We start from the raw sequence: 16,486 nt of genomic DNA on the forward strand, positions 1-16,486 counted from the left end.
TCTCTGTCACTTTAACAGACTTTTGATACTCTGGTGGTTTCTGTCACTACTTTACCACCTCATTCCCTCACCACTGTCTCAAAAACTCAACTCTTACTTCCAAACACATCTTATTTTCTTAACTTGATTCATACCGTAGGGGGGTGTGTGGTGGTCTTATTTGTTTCATTGTATTTCACTGGATGGCATGTGATTGTTGAGGTGTTTATGATGTTGTTTCCATCGTCTGGAGCGCTCCTGATGTGCAATGCAGTGATACCCAGCAGAGGGCGCTCTCTGCATGTTGCTCTCACTCACCGATATAATCCTGATCTAAATTGAACACGCATGACATCATTGGATTTAACAATCATGGTTTTTCAATTAAAAGATCAAAGTTGGAGACACTGGTGGACCATATATGTTATCCAGCCTCTCCTTGAAGATTTTACAATTGTCTAATACGTTTGAATTCTAATAAAATGAACTGGTTTACATCACACACTAGACTGTTAACTGAGATTATCAGTAGCACTTGTGGTTCATGTTGCATAATTATCTAATCTGATATCTAGTATATATTGTCAGACTTCGGTTTGTTAAGAGGTCTTATTTGCTAACGGTATAGTTTATTCTCATTCCTTAAAATGAGTATTATTGCTTTTTAAGAATAAACCTAAATTTCACATCGAGAGCAAGAATATACACAAAGTCGTCAACAGAATGTAACAATAGTTAACGGTTATAAATGTTATATAAATGTCAAAATGTTTTTTCCTCGCTTCCATCAGGACAGTTAGTTATTTCATTTCTTAGAAATGGTTTATGATCGAATCTTGTAATTGTTTTTATTGATTGGTACTGTTATTTTCTGTTCAGCATACTGAGTTAGTTATATGACAGCTACATGGACTAGAGACCGTTGGGGGCGCTGGTGTTCATATTTCTCTTTTATGATGCATCAGTTCACCACAGTTTCAAAACGTGTCCTTAATATCTACTTGCAGACATATCTCCAGACTAACTAATGATTTGTGAGAAACATGTATTTGTTGATAAGAAAGGTTGACTTATGACTTATTAGTTCACGTATTGTCATCTGGGGTTCGGCTGCTGAAAATGGTTTAAAGGACATAATATGTGTAGATGCTGTTACAGCCTCTGAACTCCAGACAGTCACGTGGGCAAGTATGAATACAATATGTATTACTGTACTTACTGTACTCGTATAGTTAATATAATTTGATAGTTTTTGTATTTTTATTGTAATGTTCTTCTATTCTACATGTGTCTTGATTTTATTTTTTATTTTATTTTCTCTTGCTATGTTTAAGTTATGCACCATTACTCCAAAGCTAATTCCTTGTGGATACATGGAAACTACTTCACAATAAACCAGATTCTGATTCTCACAATGTAACAGCAAGCTGGTATCCATTGTCCTTGTGATATGGAATAATACTTTAAATACAAAATATCCATAACTTGAAGCCTTTATTTTGTTGGAGAATTCATTTTCCTGTGATTGTTATTGCAGATGTTAGATTTACAGCCCCAAACAACAACAATTGCAACTGAAAATAAACAACAACAAGAGGTGCAGTGTAAACACTAAACATTTGTCTTAACATTCCTGGAGTGTGTGTGTGCGCCTGCCTGTTGTGATTAACTTGAGAAATGATCAGTCCAGATGGGGAGGTGCGAACAACTCATTATTTCTTTGTGCCGGTCGAGCCGTCTTTCCTGCGAATAATGATGTTACAGGATGTACCTTCTTCTTGTTTGGAGCTTTTTGCGTGTTTGTAAAAACTCCAAAAGACCTCCGAGGCAGATTAAGGAATCAAACAGCACTTGTCAAACCATTTGTTGTGTTCAGTTTATAGAGTGTGTTTTCTCTGAAATGAGCCAAAAGGATAAACACACTCACACAGTGAGCGTTGTAAGGACAATGAGGCAGAGTATTTTTTTTATTTTTTTCCCCTTTGGTTTGGCAATCTTATTTACAAATCCAATCCAGAAACACTGGTCAGTGGTTTCTATGATAGAGGTGTTTTTACATGGAGAGCTTCCAAATGTCTGTGCTGAATATATCCTGCGTTATTTCGGGGTGAGAAGCATTAGCAGGACTTACTGTGGTGTGATCAGACTGTAGACAAAGTAGTCTGCACTCACAACGCTATCAACAGACTCAGAACAGAACAAGAAAATAAAAGCTGATGTGATGTGAGGATGAGTGTTTTCCTATACTTCCGTACTGTATGATAAACTACCACATGGCGTTCAATATAAATACATGTTTTTTATCCCTTAAAGTAGTAGATTGTATGAGGATTATACTATGTTGACATACAGTATGTAACATGTACCGTACTTCCTCCACTGAGCACAGATTGAATCTTTATTGATTACTCACTTCACGCCAACTCTTCACGTGTATCCAGTTGGGTCAGTGGAGCTGTTGTGGTGGGGCGGTTATTGTTTTCCTCTGACTCAAACTGTTTACTGTTGATTCGGCTTATGTGAGATCTTTGTAGATTGCTTTTAAATTGATACGCTGAGGACAAAAAGGAAGACAATGCAGCATATTTTGCAGAGTAGCAACAGGAGATCGTAACCTTGGATTATGTTTTCAGGAGTCACACAATGCAGATTACTCTCCTGCCGTCATCTTGGATATTTGGCACTTCGACTTATAAACGTTATAAATGCATCTTATCATTTTCTGCTCAGAACCTTCTCCTATCGTGTATGAAGTATCAGTGTGTGTGTGTGTGTGTGTGTGTGTGTGAACTTAACTGTCAGCTGTTTGTGTACAAAGGTACAATAAATCCTAAACTGCCCTCCTTGTGTGCATGTCATACTTTCTAAAGCCTATAAAAGAAGTCGTCAAACAATACGAGGACACAGCTGTATGCAGCTGGCTGCACACACTCGTGCATATGTCTTCATCCTGCTGGCAGAGAAAATAAAGTCATCCAAGGGGAACAGAAGTGTCTCATAAGCAAGAGAGAGAGAGCCAAACAAGTGTCAGTGAGTGTGTTGGAAAAGTAAAAGTGTTTGTATTTGAGGGGAGACTCAGCAGATGAAGTGTCTTCATTTTACAGCTGCTGTCCTGAGACTTGATGTGGTCTCAGTTTACATTTGAAAAACACATGCGTCCACACTTTTGAGGTTGTTTTTACAAAGATTGCCGTGATTTTGTTAATTTAAATATTTTTTTGTTTCTGTTGTCAGACCTCTCAGTGAGTATAACGCGTGTTAATAATGATCTGAATGTATAATGTGCTCATAGTCATCCAGAGAAATAACCAATAAGGGTTAAAAACTGTGTGATATAGTGACATTCAAAAGAAGTGAACACAGGTGACCAGAAGTTACGGCCTCAGTAAGCTTCAAACAAAGAACTTGTCTATCAAAACAATAAATACAAATATTACACAAGGTCCACTGTTTCCAGAGCTTAATTGTATTGTTATTCTATTAGGCAGTGGTGTTAGTGTTACTTCCTATATCATATTTATTACTCAGTTGTGCTTTTATTTTTGTGTTGTTGTAATTTTGGCACAATAATTTCCTTTTTCTAAGGTTCTCTAACTTATTGTCTTAATAAATGTCTTAAATGCTTTTCGTTACGTAAAAAAAACTTTCTATCGATTTAAAAAAAAAAATTGAATTCCTACATTGTTTACATCCATTTGAATTATTTTTGACTACCATTTATCACATCGCTTCTCTTCTGTGTGAGTTAATGCCACCACCTGTCTATCGGTGGAATAACCTCAAATGGACAATGCAACCAAGATGTGGACCCACTCGTAAAAACATTGCTCCACAGCGCAACTAGTGGTGAAAAACTCCACAAGGTACCTTTAAGGGGAAAAAATTCACTTAATGTGAGCTGGAAGATCAAAATAGAGAGATTGTTTTTAGATTAAACCTGCATAGCGTGGACATAGTGTGTGCTGCTGTGTGTGTTTGTGCACGTGTTGACATTTGAGTGGAGTAAAGTTGTTCATGTCTTTTAATCAAGTGTTTACGTGTGTGTGTGTGTGTGTGTGTGTGTGTGTGTGTGTGTGAGAGTGAAGACAGCATATGGACAGTGCCCTCCCTTCCTGTTAGGAGGGGAACACCGTGGCTCTCTGTGAACCACAGCTTGACCTCTGACCTCTGAGGATCACACACACAAAGAGAGTGACACACACACACATAAACCCAGATACCTACACATAGACAGATATGCATCCACACTCAGCCGGCCAGCTGTCCTGCACCGACTGACAGACAGGAGAGGAGGTGAGAGTGACGGTCAGTCGGTGCAGACAGGATTGTTTTCTCAGGCTGTGAGAGTGGGTCTGGAATTCACTCTGACTTTTTTAAACTCACGTGCCACCCAGCAGGGAAACCAACACCCAGCAGCAGACCCTCTTTTCCCATTTCAAACATTTCCTCCAACTGTAGAGCCGTGTGACGTCACGAATGAGGAGGAAAGAAAACCTCCTCGTCTTAAACAGCTGTGAGCGATCGCATGTCCTGGCTGCCATTTAGTGAAGAAAACAGTAACTAACAGACGCCAAGCGTCTTCCCTTTCTATCACTGACATCTTAAAGTGGTCTCCCACAAGCTTTTACAATGTTATGTAATCAAAAGAGCGTGTCATTTCGTAACTCATAACAAACGATTGTCAACCTCAGCATGTTTGTAAAACACCTTTTTCATCAGAACATCCTTTGAAGAGAAATAAATAACTGTTTTTAGTTCAGATTGATCCACATTAGTGTGAAAATGGCCTCTCTTGGATTGGCTGAGTGCTTTGTACAACCTGCCTTTTCAAAGTGGCAACAGTAACTCTGCTTTCACACACTGGAGCCTCTAAGTGGTTAAATGGTGCCTTGCTCAACAGTAGCAGGTGGTTGGTGTTGAGGGAGTGTTAGACTGTTGAAGAATCTGAACCTGAAACCTTGTGGTTACAAATAGAGAGTTTGGAGCAGGAAAAAGCAGATCACCAATAAATCGGCGGACATCAGGAGTTAATCACACGCACACACATATTTTCAGCTAAAGTGGCCCTCAAATGATCAGACATGGCCCACAGTTGTGCTAGGCTTGCATTCAAGGCTGGTTAAAACATAACGCTAATGCTGGCTAGCTAAATGGCGACAGCATGCTTTTGGCAGAGCAGCAGTTATCTTCAGTATCATTAATAATGCCATACTATAACCAGCAAGCTCATCGTGCTCATACTTTATGAATGAAGCTATCTTCAAGTTAACTTTCGTTAAAATATATGTATGTCCTGTATGGAGCTCCCATCAAAACGGTGATGCGTGTCGCCATGTGATTAGTGGAGGCTGTGCAGCCATCGACTACTATCGGAGCCCAGTTCCACCGATAACAAGTTTGTAAAACATCCTCATCGTCGCAGATTATTCTGTCGACCTCTAGTTAAGCTGCTGAGTACAATTTTCTCTCACGCTTTCTTTTATTGCACCACTAGCTAAATATATTTGGGTTGTATTGAGCATGCTGTGTGCCATTGAACTTGCGATGCGATTTGTGTTAAATTTGAAACCCCACAGGAAGTTGCTCATCAGCCATCTACTTGATGGTCCAAATGTATTTTCAACAGCTAAAGAAGAAAGGCCGGGCGAGTAGAGCAGAGCAGGAGAAGAGAAGAAAAGAGATGATGAGGTGAGAGGAGAAGGAAAGAGAGGTGAAGAGGAGCAGAGCAGCAGCTGGCAGGTGTCAGGAGTCACAAAGGACCATCTGTCCATCGAGTGCCATCTCCACACACACACACACACACACACACACACACACACACACACACACACACATTAAACTTTCTCCCTCAAAACAACATGCCTCGACAGAGCTGCTTACCGTCAATTCATCTTTTCATTTTCGGTGTATTTGTCTCCACTGACCGATTGGCACACTGAGTTAGTGTTAGTTGACTGTTTACAGCAAATAAAAAATGACTTTGAGTTCCAGTTATAACTGTTAGCTTTAACTCCACAGGTCTCCACCGCATTAGAGTCACACTTTCCTTGTCTTAGAGATGGAGTGCAGAGAAGTCATGATGGTGACAAAACAGAGGCAATGTGGCAAAGATGGACTCTGTGTTCGTGTGTGTCTGTGTGTGTGTGTGTCGACAAACTTCCTCAGCTACTTACCAAGACTGGCATGCATCCAGGAACACACACACACACACACACCGCTGACCTTTCACCTCAAACAATCTCTCTAGTCCCTTGGGAGTTTTTAAGAGTGTGAGGAGCGGTGGGGTGACACATGTTATAACCTCCATACATGCAGCAACTTCTGTCTCAAGACCGAGTTCACTGTGGAGTGTGAGAATGAGGAGGTGACCTGTAGTTCACAGTGTAGTGTAACTCACTACACCAGGGGTTCTTAACCTTTTTGACCTCGGGGCCCAACTTTTCAAGTACAAAGTGTCCCGGGGCCCACTCTGACTATATGCATCAAAAGTGTCAGACAACCTGTAGGTCATACAGAAACAGAGCAGTGGGCCTTTGGAGTCAGTAAAAATTGAAGGTTTTTGTCCGCATAAAATAAAAAAGTATCTTTCAGTATAAATAACTGCCCGTGGCTGTATCTGTACAGGTAACGGACAGTGTAGGGCTGTAACTACACTATCAGTGAACAACTGCCTCAAATTTGAAGAAGATTGGACAAAGTATGACCATTCTACAGAGTTTCTTCCATGAAGAGATCCAGGCGGAGCTCTAAAAGGACATTTGGAGACCCAAATGGACACATGGTAACCACATGATATTCTGACACACTAAAGGTGTTTCTCCCTTTATATTTTGAGATCATATTATTTTCCTTTTATTTTTAGCCTTTGCAAATTGCAAAAACTGTGTATATAATGTCGAAGACGTGGTGTGTGAGTAGCAGACTTGCTGTGCGTAATGGCTACGAAAGAGCGCACGACCGAGTATGAGAGTAGCTCATTTACGCAAGGTGATACGTTGGTTGATGGCTTATGTAAGCAAGCCGTAGGAACGGAAGGGGATCGAGGACGCTGGTGTCCTCGCGGAGTTGAACAGGCAAAGCCCTTGTTAAATAAATGAGATGATACAATGTGATGATCACAAAGACATTTATTATCATGTGTATGTAAACCTGCATACACAACAAGAAGCCCAACAGACTTTCCCACGAGCGTTGGATGTTTCGTCGCTACGTGTCTCTTTATTTCTGAAGGCTTCAGTGCTTCGTTTGATAGCATTAGCTCACATTCCACACACTGAGCCCTCGGCTCTGCCTCGTTGCCTCCGTTCACAAAGCCGTACTTAAGAAAGTCAGGGTTGTACTTGCGCACACATTTAGACTTTTGGGGGGTATGGCACCACTGTCGTCTTCATTTTTTCTTTTTAATAACTTATCCATAACTTTCGCTACAAGCTAGCGGCTAGCTGAGTGTCTTCTTCTGCTTATTGGAGCTTGTTAAACAACTGACTGACGCATTACCACCACCAGGTTGTGGGAAGCTATATTGTAGCTGAGCGTCTCATGGATAACAGTAATATCTCTGGTGTCTTCAATTGATGCGGTACCGCGGTCCTCGCGGCCCACAGGTGCAAAACTGAACGTTTTTTGCGGCCTTCTAGGTGGCGCTCGTGGCCCAATCGTGGGCCGCGACCCCATGGTTAAGAATCACTGCACTACACTACATGGCCAGAAGTATGTAGTCAACAGACTGTTGAACGTCTCATTCATAAACCATTACCCTTTGAGGCAAATGTGTAATTTGTTTATATAAAATTGACTTGACAACAAAGGGCTTCCCCAAAAGTGTAGCACAATATAATATACCTTTCAGAGCAAGTATGTGGACTGCATCTACTTTTGTCAATAGAATGTGCCTACAACACAATACTTAGGTTTCCTTCTTACACTCATGCTTGACCTCTGCTTTGCAGGTTTTGATGTTTATGTTGTGCATTATGTCCAATCCACCTGCAGTCATCAGGACAGTGTCCTTTTTTTGGTATAATTTAGTCTTTTCTTTGAAAGGTAAATAAGATTTTACAATGTCTTGTGCTCTCTTTCTTTCTCCTCTTCCTAAAACAACTCTCTATTTAGCTTTTTCTCCCCTCCCCCATGCCCTTCACTCCAACCCTCTCTCCTTCCTTCCACATCCAGCAGACAGAGGGCGGATGCTGGCAAACACTTCCTCTCTCAACGGAGTTACTTCCTGTCTCTGGGAATCTATTTCCTGTTCGCAGCAACTATAACAGTACTAAGAGCATTCCTTAGGAGTCTCTATCTCACACGCACGCACGCACGCACGCACGCACGCACACACACACACTACATATGTACATGCATTTAATGGCTGTGAGTGTGTGATTTGTTTTCGTTTGACTCAGGGGCATTAGCTTGTTGCTTGTCAGCAGTCCTCTCCTGTAACTTCAATATGTTGGTCTTGTAGGGCAGTCGTTCACATTGAACCTTTTAATTTTGCTGTGTCAAGCTTAAACATGAGACAATTATGAGATGATAAAGAGCTGGCTGGGACTGTATAAGGGGGAACACTTAAACATTGTATGAATTAACAAAGTAGCCCGAAGCAGAATTCAGAGAAAATGTGTGATTGAGGGATTGCCTCCACATGGCTCTCAACATAACCATGGCCGAGACGGCAGCCAGCAGCTAACTGTGCTAACAGCACAAACAGTGCAACCATCAATAGTGCTGACAGAGCTAACCTCGGGGAACCGGACGGTGAATGCCTTTGCCGGGACGTCGTTATCAGCTGCAATCGCTGTATGGGCACAGCGGCTTCGAATAGCTAGCCAGTGGGGCACACAAACAGGGACTCACATGCACGAACATGCACACGCAACCGGCCCGGCTACGTAAACAAAGCAACGAGAAGCTCGCATTACACACACAGAGGGAGAGCGACTTCATTCGCTGCTCAGGTAGACGTTACTCCGCTATATCTTTACACAGCTGTTTGCTGCTATATTAATGCCCTGAATATCGTATCGTGAACCTTCAATGTCACAGCTTGATGCTGCACAAGTAAGTGGGCCACAGAGAGAAAGCAGAAAGACTGAGATTGAATGAAGGAAATGAGTGAGGATGGAGAAAGGCTCTTGGCAGGACACAGGCAGCGTTTCCTGTGGTGTTAACACACACACACACACACACACAAAAACACACACACACACACAAAAACTCACACACACACACACACACAAAGTTGTGTTTCTAATCAGTCGTAGTATTATCTGGCCTTACAAGGGGAAGTGTTTATATTTGTCTAGTAGGTTGGACCGGCACACAGTGCTGGAAGTGACACACACACACACACACACACACACACACACACACACACACACACACACACACACACACACACACACACACACACACTCAAAGGCACAGGGATACATACATAATCAGCACAAATGCACCCATCGACAGACACTAGCTCACACCCACAATAACATATACATCGATGCCAACACATACAGTATCTCAAAATAAATGTGTGGTGCATGATCTCATGAATACAGTCTTCCTCACACTGTGTCCTCAATGTCTTTCTCAGGTCCTCTCCACAATGTAGTTCCTCTTACTGTCTATTTTCCACAGCTGCTCTTTAATTGAATTGGCCTTGATACACTGATAGACTTGTACATGTCATTGATTAAAGGCTGTAAATATGTTCTACGGTAACATTGCCATGATCACATCCAGGACAGAGACGACTGTATTCAGTGTTAACATGCTCCAAGTCATAACATCAGGGTGTCTGCGTACGACGAAACAAGCCCAACAGGAGGGTCTGTTTGGGTTTTTAAGTTGTGCGGCTGCTGGTGTGTTTGTTCATTGTTGGTCCAGTCTCCTCTCTCCCATCTGCTGCTACTCATTAGCATGGAAACAGGACCGGGAGCGTTTTCACACATACACACACTGGCCATTAATCAACAAGTCAGACCAGGGTCCATTCCCACACATACACACCACACAGATGAAAACAAAGACCATACACACTGAGACACAGAGCCTAATCACAGAAACATCCCACAGCACACTTTACTGGGTCTCGACCACACCTCTCGTCTCAAAGGATCAGACCTGGCAACCTAGTGATGTCTCAATTGCTTTAAGTGATGACTGTTCCCTGGTGGCACCGTCAGCGAACACAGCGACATTTGTTCTCATCAGCTGTTCTTCTTTTCTATCTTCATGGGATGAATTGGGATTTATTATTGTGTGAATTGTTTAATTTGTCTAGCCATCATGAATGGCCACATTGAAGAGAACAGTGTATTCCCATGAACTGATACCTTGTGTGAATGAGTGTAAAGAGGTAAACCAGCCTAAGTTATAACAACAAGAATATCAAATATATGTGGAAGGTAAAAAGCAGAGAGCACATTGCAAAATAAACTGATAATAAAGAAACTGCAAAGACACAAATCGAAAATTGGTAAAATCTGAAATAGGAGGTTTGGAGGTAATGCAATATAAAAGCCTCATGTCTCACTTCTTAAGTTATCTTGACATAAGACGTGACATTTTTTCAATTTGTTTGCAATTTTTATAGGTATGCAGCTGGAATATTTATTTTATAAGTTTCAATCCTAGCCATTGTATTGTGCATGAGATCAAGATGGGTAATCAGAGGCAGGAAGGGACAGAGCGGCTGCAGCCTGAGCAAGAACCAATAGAAGCATTCATGGCATCCAAAAAAAGAAATGAAATTTGATACAAGACTGCAAGAGCTCCCTTTCTTGTTCTGTAAATGGTGATTCACTTTCACTCTTAACACCTTTTGTGAGAGTCAGTCTGACGCGTGACTTTTAGCTGTTCACTGTGTAATATCAACCAAACATCAGTGCTTCCTGCAGAAACTATAAGCCAACACTTCTACTGTCCAACCAGCTCACACAGAGGAAGCTCACTACAGAAAGACAGTGCAGGTCACGTCTACGATATGAGCCAGAGACAGCAACAACCCCTCAAATAAGTGATATTACTACTGGTACATTTAAAGAAAGGATGAGACAATCAAGACAGCAAGTTTGTTCAGTTTCCTGTGGTTTATCAGCGGACTGATTGAAACTATATTTTGATACCTGAGATGTCGAACCAAGAAAGTCTCCCTGTTTACCAAAGAACGTATCCTGCAGAAGTTAAAGAAAAGCTTCTAATGAGTTATTACTTGATCTGGTCATATTCACAAAATGCAAATACACTTTATCTTGATGTGAAAAAAATGAATCAAACTTCATCAACGTAACTCGATGTTAGAAATACCAATACGATGTTAAAGATACCAAAAATGTTACTCTGAAAGTGCATGGGTAATATGTATAAAATCATGCACAAGGCATTTATAGGTTTCATTTAATGGTTCATCCATAAACGAAACCATGCTGCCTCGAGTTTAAATGTTTTACTAATTGTAAGCATCATAAAGCTTAAATTAAGTATTGGAAGAAACAAAATACCAACAGATGAAAGACAAATTAGATGAAAACCAGTCTCAGTGAGGTGTTGGGCCTCTGTGACTCAAGCTCTTTCTCTAAGAAATGTTCTCTCAGTCTTGATGACAACACATCACTGTAAAATCTCCCACAGGCGTTTGGTTTGTCAGGGAAGCATCCTCATCATTCATCGTTGTGTTTCACTCATTTATTCAGACTTTGCCTTTAATTTGTTAACTGTCTGTGTGAGATATTCTCATTCAGTGCGGTTATCGCATTTTTTTCTCATGTCAAGAAGGGGCATTTAAATGTGAAGTGACGCTTTTTAGAGCGTTAAGGAGAGATTTTGAAGAGAACATCAGAAACCTTGTGGTTGTCTGGCAGAAACCCAATCCCACACTGCCACAGCAACAGAGAGACTCGACCGCACTAGAGCAGTGCAAAGGTAATGCAGCAAAAGCTGTTGTGTCTTCTTACCTGGTTCTAAAGCGGTGAACACAAATCAAACTCATCAGAGAGAGAGAGAGAGAGAGAGAGAGAGAGAGACATCTGCTGCCTCTCTCTCTCGCTCCCCTCCTGTGTGTCCACTGTGGCAACATCTGCTTCCTCTGCTGTTCGTTCCCATCATGCAGTGGGCGTGTCCTTTGTGTTGCCCCCCCCAGCTTCTTTGTTCTAGCCAATCATTGTCCTCGCCAAGCTGTTCCCACGATGCACCAGTAATGACCAGAAGGCACTGATGGAAGCTGGTGTCTCTGAAGGAATGACTCTGTCTTTACAACCACTTTAACCCCCAGCGATGAATGTCAATAAACTAAGTAAAAACAAAGTGCTAACATCTACTCAACGACAGTTGAGGAATGTGTTCAGTTTTAAGTGCTTCGATTAACTGTTATACCCCCCAAAACTATGATTTCAATAAAGAATATAGTACATTAACTTTAGAAAGTAAAATAAATTTGATACAGTCATGCTGTGCAGATATTAACAGAGTCAGAGGAGAGAGACAATCAGGGAAAGAGGAAGAAGGAAGAAGAAGAAGGGGGAGAAGTAGTATGTGAAAGAGAGAGAGATGGAGCTCTGGGAAAAGATCACAGCCTGATCCCTGGGGAGCTGCGACAGATGAAGTAGCTGAATAAGCTGTCTGTCATTGTGTGACTCAGGCTGCTGTGGTCACTTCGTTTGTTCAAACTCAACAATGGAGGATGGCTGAGAGAGAAATCTCTGTTTTCCCACAAGATTTGGCCCTAAAAAAGTGATGCTGAGTTGGTGTGGGGACAAATTGAAAAGCTAATAAAAAAACAAGAGAGGAGAAGAGATGTAAAGTCAGTGAGTCGCTGTTATGATGCTGGTTCAACAAAAAAAGTGAAGACATGAAGACTCATCTATCAACTTGTAGAAAAGACTTTTGTGTTTACGTTGTGTATTTTGTGGTCAGGTGGCATATTCAAACTACAATCTCAAGCATTAGTAACTAAAGCAAATACAACACAAATGACACACAACACACAACACAGATGCAAATTAGCTTAAGCTACAATCTGGTACAGTGCATCGAATGGAGACATTCATGTTTAAACTGTACATGGTCCCTTTTAAATAAAATAAATGAAATGACACCAGTCGGCCAGAAACAGAAGGGCAAAGTTTCCTAGTACGATAACTGTCTCGAGATAAAACGACAGAAGAAGAATCACAAATTCAATGTGTGAATACCATGGATACTGTCACATGTTACATTATGTTATATCTGTGGCCAGGAAATGTCTTCATACATCAAGTCTCACACAGGTACAAATAACTGCATCTGTAGTGGTTATTAATGGCCTTTTTATACCACATTTAATCCAATAATGACTCCACGAAGCCTGTGATCCTTTTATTATGAGGTTTACTTCGTTTGTCTTGGAGAACATTGCTTCCTACATGGTTGTTCAGGTATTTGCAGGTACAGATTGGGGCCTCTTCTTCAGGAAGGACGGCTCCATAATAAACCAAAACTGAATCAGGTTTTGACTTTGAGTTTGAGAGTTTTACGGTGCTAATTAGTTGTGTTCTCTCTTGATGTTTGGTGCAAATCTCCTCTCAGTGTAAACTACTGCTAACGACTGCTTGATAAATCTGAGCTCACCTTTCTCTCACATCCTCAGCAACACGAGAAGATGGAGGTATCATTAATCAGCACGATAGCTGTTGTGATGTTGGCTAGTAGATTCAACCTACGCACCAATATTAAAATGCACTATTCCCCTCACGACTGCCCTTTATATAGATGTCTGTTTATGTAAATGTTCAGTAAATGGTAAATGTTGCATTTTTTTATGTAGTGCCCTTCTTGTCTTCAGCTCCCTCAAAGCTCTGTACACTACATGTCAACATTCAGCCATTCACACACACACACACACACACACACACACACACACACACACACACACACACACACACACACACACACACACACACACACACACTCATGCTGATGGCCATACAAGGATCCACCTGCTCATCAAGATTTAAACTAATGCTCACACAGACACCAATTTGCGGTTCAGTGTCTTTGGCGAAGGACACTTCGACATGCAAATGTAGAAATATATATTATATGCTGAATATTTATTTATGCCTTCATGAGAGGGCTGACAAGAAATGAGTGGGGGACAAAGATGGGGAACAACATGCAACAAAGGATGTTGCGGTCCTTGACCGGCACCCTAACCCCCAATAACAAGAGGGCGCCCCAGTTTCTTCTGCTTCAACTTTCTGCAAAGTACTGTTGTGTGCATGTGTGTGCATGTGTGTGCATGTGTGTGTGTGTGTGTGTGTGTGTGTGTGTGACAGGTGACCAGTGTGTGGACAAAAGAAGGGTCAGTGGCAAAGTGTAGGCTCTCTTCTTCCCCATTTGTCCCTCTCTCTCTCTCTCCTCTCTCTCGCTCTCTCTCATATACACACATACACACACACACACACACACACACACAAACACAAACCAACGATCATTGACGTGTATGCTTACACACTGACACACACACATACATTCAAACAGATCTGTGAGAGGAGAGAAGAGGAGCGTATGAATGGACAGATTAATCAGATTATAGCAGAGACACACTTAAACAGCCTGTTCTCTGGATTAGCTCCGGTCCTGCCTACTCCCTGTCAGAATAAAAAGTGTGTGTGCGTGGAGAGAAAGAGGGAGGAGAGTAAAAGAGACAATATATTATCCGACACACATAGTTGCGTATATTTCAGATTTGTGTGTCACATTTTGCGTTGCTTTTGTTGTTGGTGTTGCTATTAAACATCATCAATGTTTTCTTTCCTTAATAATTTAGATTCTAAATCCTGCATTACAGATGATGGTAAAATGTATACATTTCCTTAAAAACTAACAGGACTGTAGAAACGGACTGAACTGTTGAGCACCACGTGGAAAGGAAAAACAAGTCTGTGTGAATATGTGTCTGATGTAATAAACATTTATAATATATATATATATATTTTACCCTGAATAAGTTTTGATTTCCCCCTTTAGAAGTTCAAAGAGTGCTGTGCTTTATGTGCAGTGGGGCGGCATATGGCAGCCAGTGACCAGGGCTTTGTCTGACTATTGACACCAGAGAGATGCAGAGAGGGAGGATGTGAGTGTGTGCGACTGTTCGGGGCGGAGGACAGCCTAACAACAACAAAGGACCAGCTTTAAGCCTGTCTCCTGTGATTTTCCAACTCAGCGAAAAGCTATTGTGGCACTGAAAAAAAGTTTAGTTAAAAAGCTTAGCATGGTATGTGCTAACAACTGCCTGCCGCTTGTGTAATACAAGCAAATACTTTTTGAGCAGTCACAGTCGCAGTCTTTCCCCGTGTCTACAACAACTGGACAGGCCACTGCTCCAACATGTCGGTCTGTAACTTGACTTTCATATAATGTGACTCTCTATCATTACGGTATATAAAGGAATAAATTAACTGAACTTGATCTCATTTCCAATGAATTTACGTTTGTCAGCAAGGCCATGACCTGTGGTTATGTGTATGTGTCCGTGCGTGTGTGTGTGTGTGTGTGTGTGTATGTGCGTTGGTGTGCTAATGTCGACACGTAATAGACCTTGTCTTCTGTAATTGTGGCAAATTGCTGATCATCTGTCATCCAATTTCACCGTCTTGTGTGCGTGTGTGTGTGTTTATATGAGAACGCGAACCAGATGAGTTTCTTTGATGATTACTGCTACACTCCCAGTGGTTGCTAAATGACACACACACACACACACACACACACACACACACACACACGCACACACACACACACACACACACACACACACACACACACACACACACACACACACACAGAGTAGTCAGGCACGGGCAACCGGGACTAAATCCAGACTGGTGGTTTCTCTCTTCAGCTATAAATATCCCTCTGCTTAAAACAAGATCACACACACAAGCACTGATGCTCATGTATAGAGAACAAAAACATTCATTCACAAGTAAATCAACACACAGACTAATATAAACACACATACGTAGCCATGCACATGTACACACACACACACACACACACACACACACACACACACACACACACACACACACACTCCTTCCACTCACACACAAACACTTACACACAAAGAGATGGCTCTGGCCTCAGAGGAGGCTAGCTAAGCGGTCTATGATTACGGGGTGTGTCTTTGTCTCATTTAGTGGTTCCACAAGGAGACAGTCTTCTGCTGCGTCAGACGAACACACACACACACACACACGTATGAAAATACCAACACACTATCACTTAGAGAGAACAAATCTATCAGCTTCAATTTGCTAGATTGCCCTGTAAGGAATTACAAATGTAAAAATAGCTTCATATGACGTTAATATTTTTGTTTTGTCATCTTTTACGACGTAAAGCTCCTAAAGCTAAAAGCCTTGGTTGTGATATGAACATATATTACTGTAATGGAAAGCTACTGTCTATTTGTTCTTCTTGTAAATGTAATCTTTACTAAGAAAAAGCAACCACATATTAATATAAGTTGAAA

The sequence above is a fragment of the Melanostigma gelatinosum genome, assembly GCF_949748355.1.
Source record: "Melanostigma gelatinosum genome assembly, chromosome: 2".
NCBI classification, from domain to species: Eukaryota; Metazoa; Chordata; class Actinopteri; order Perciformes; family Zoarcidae; genus Melanostigma; species Melanostigma gelatinosum.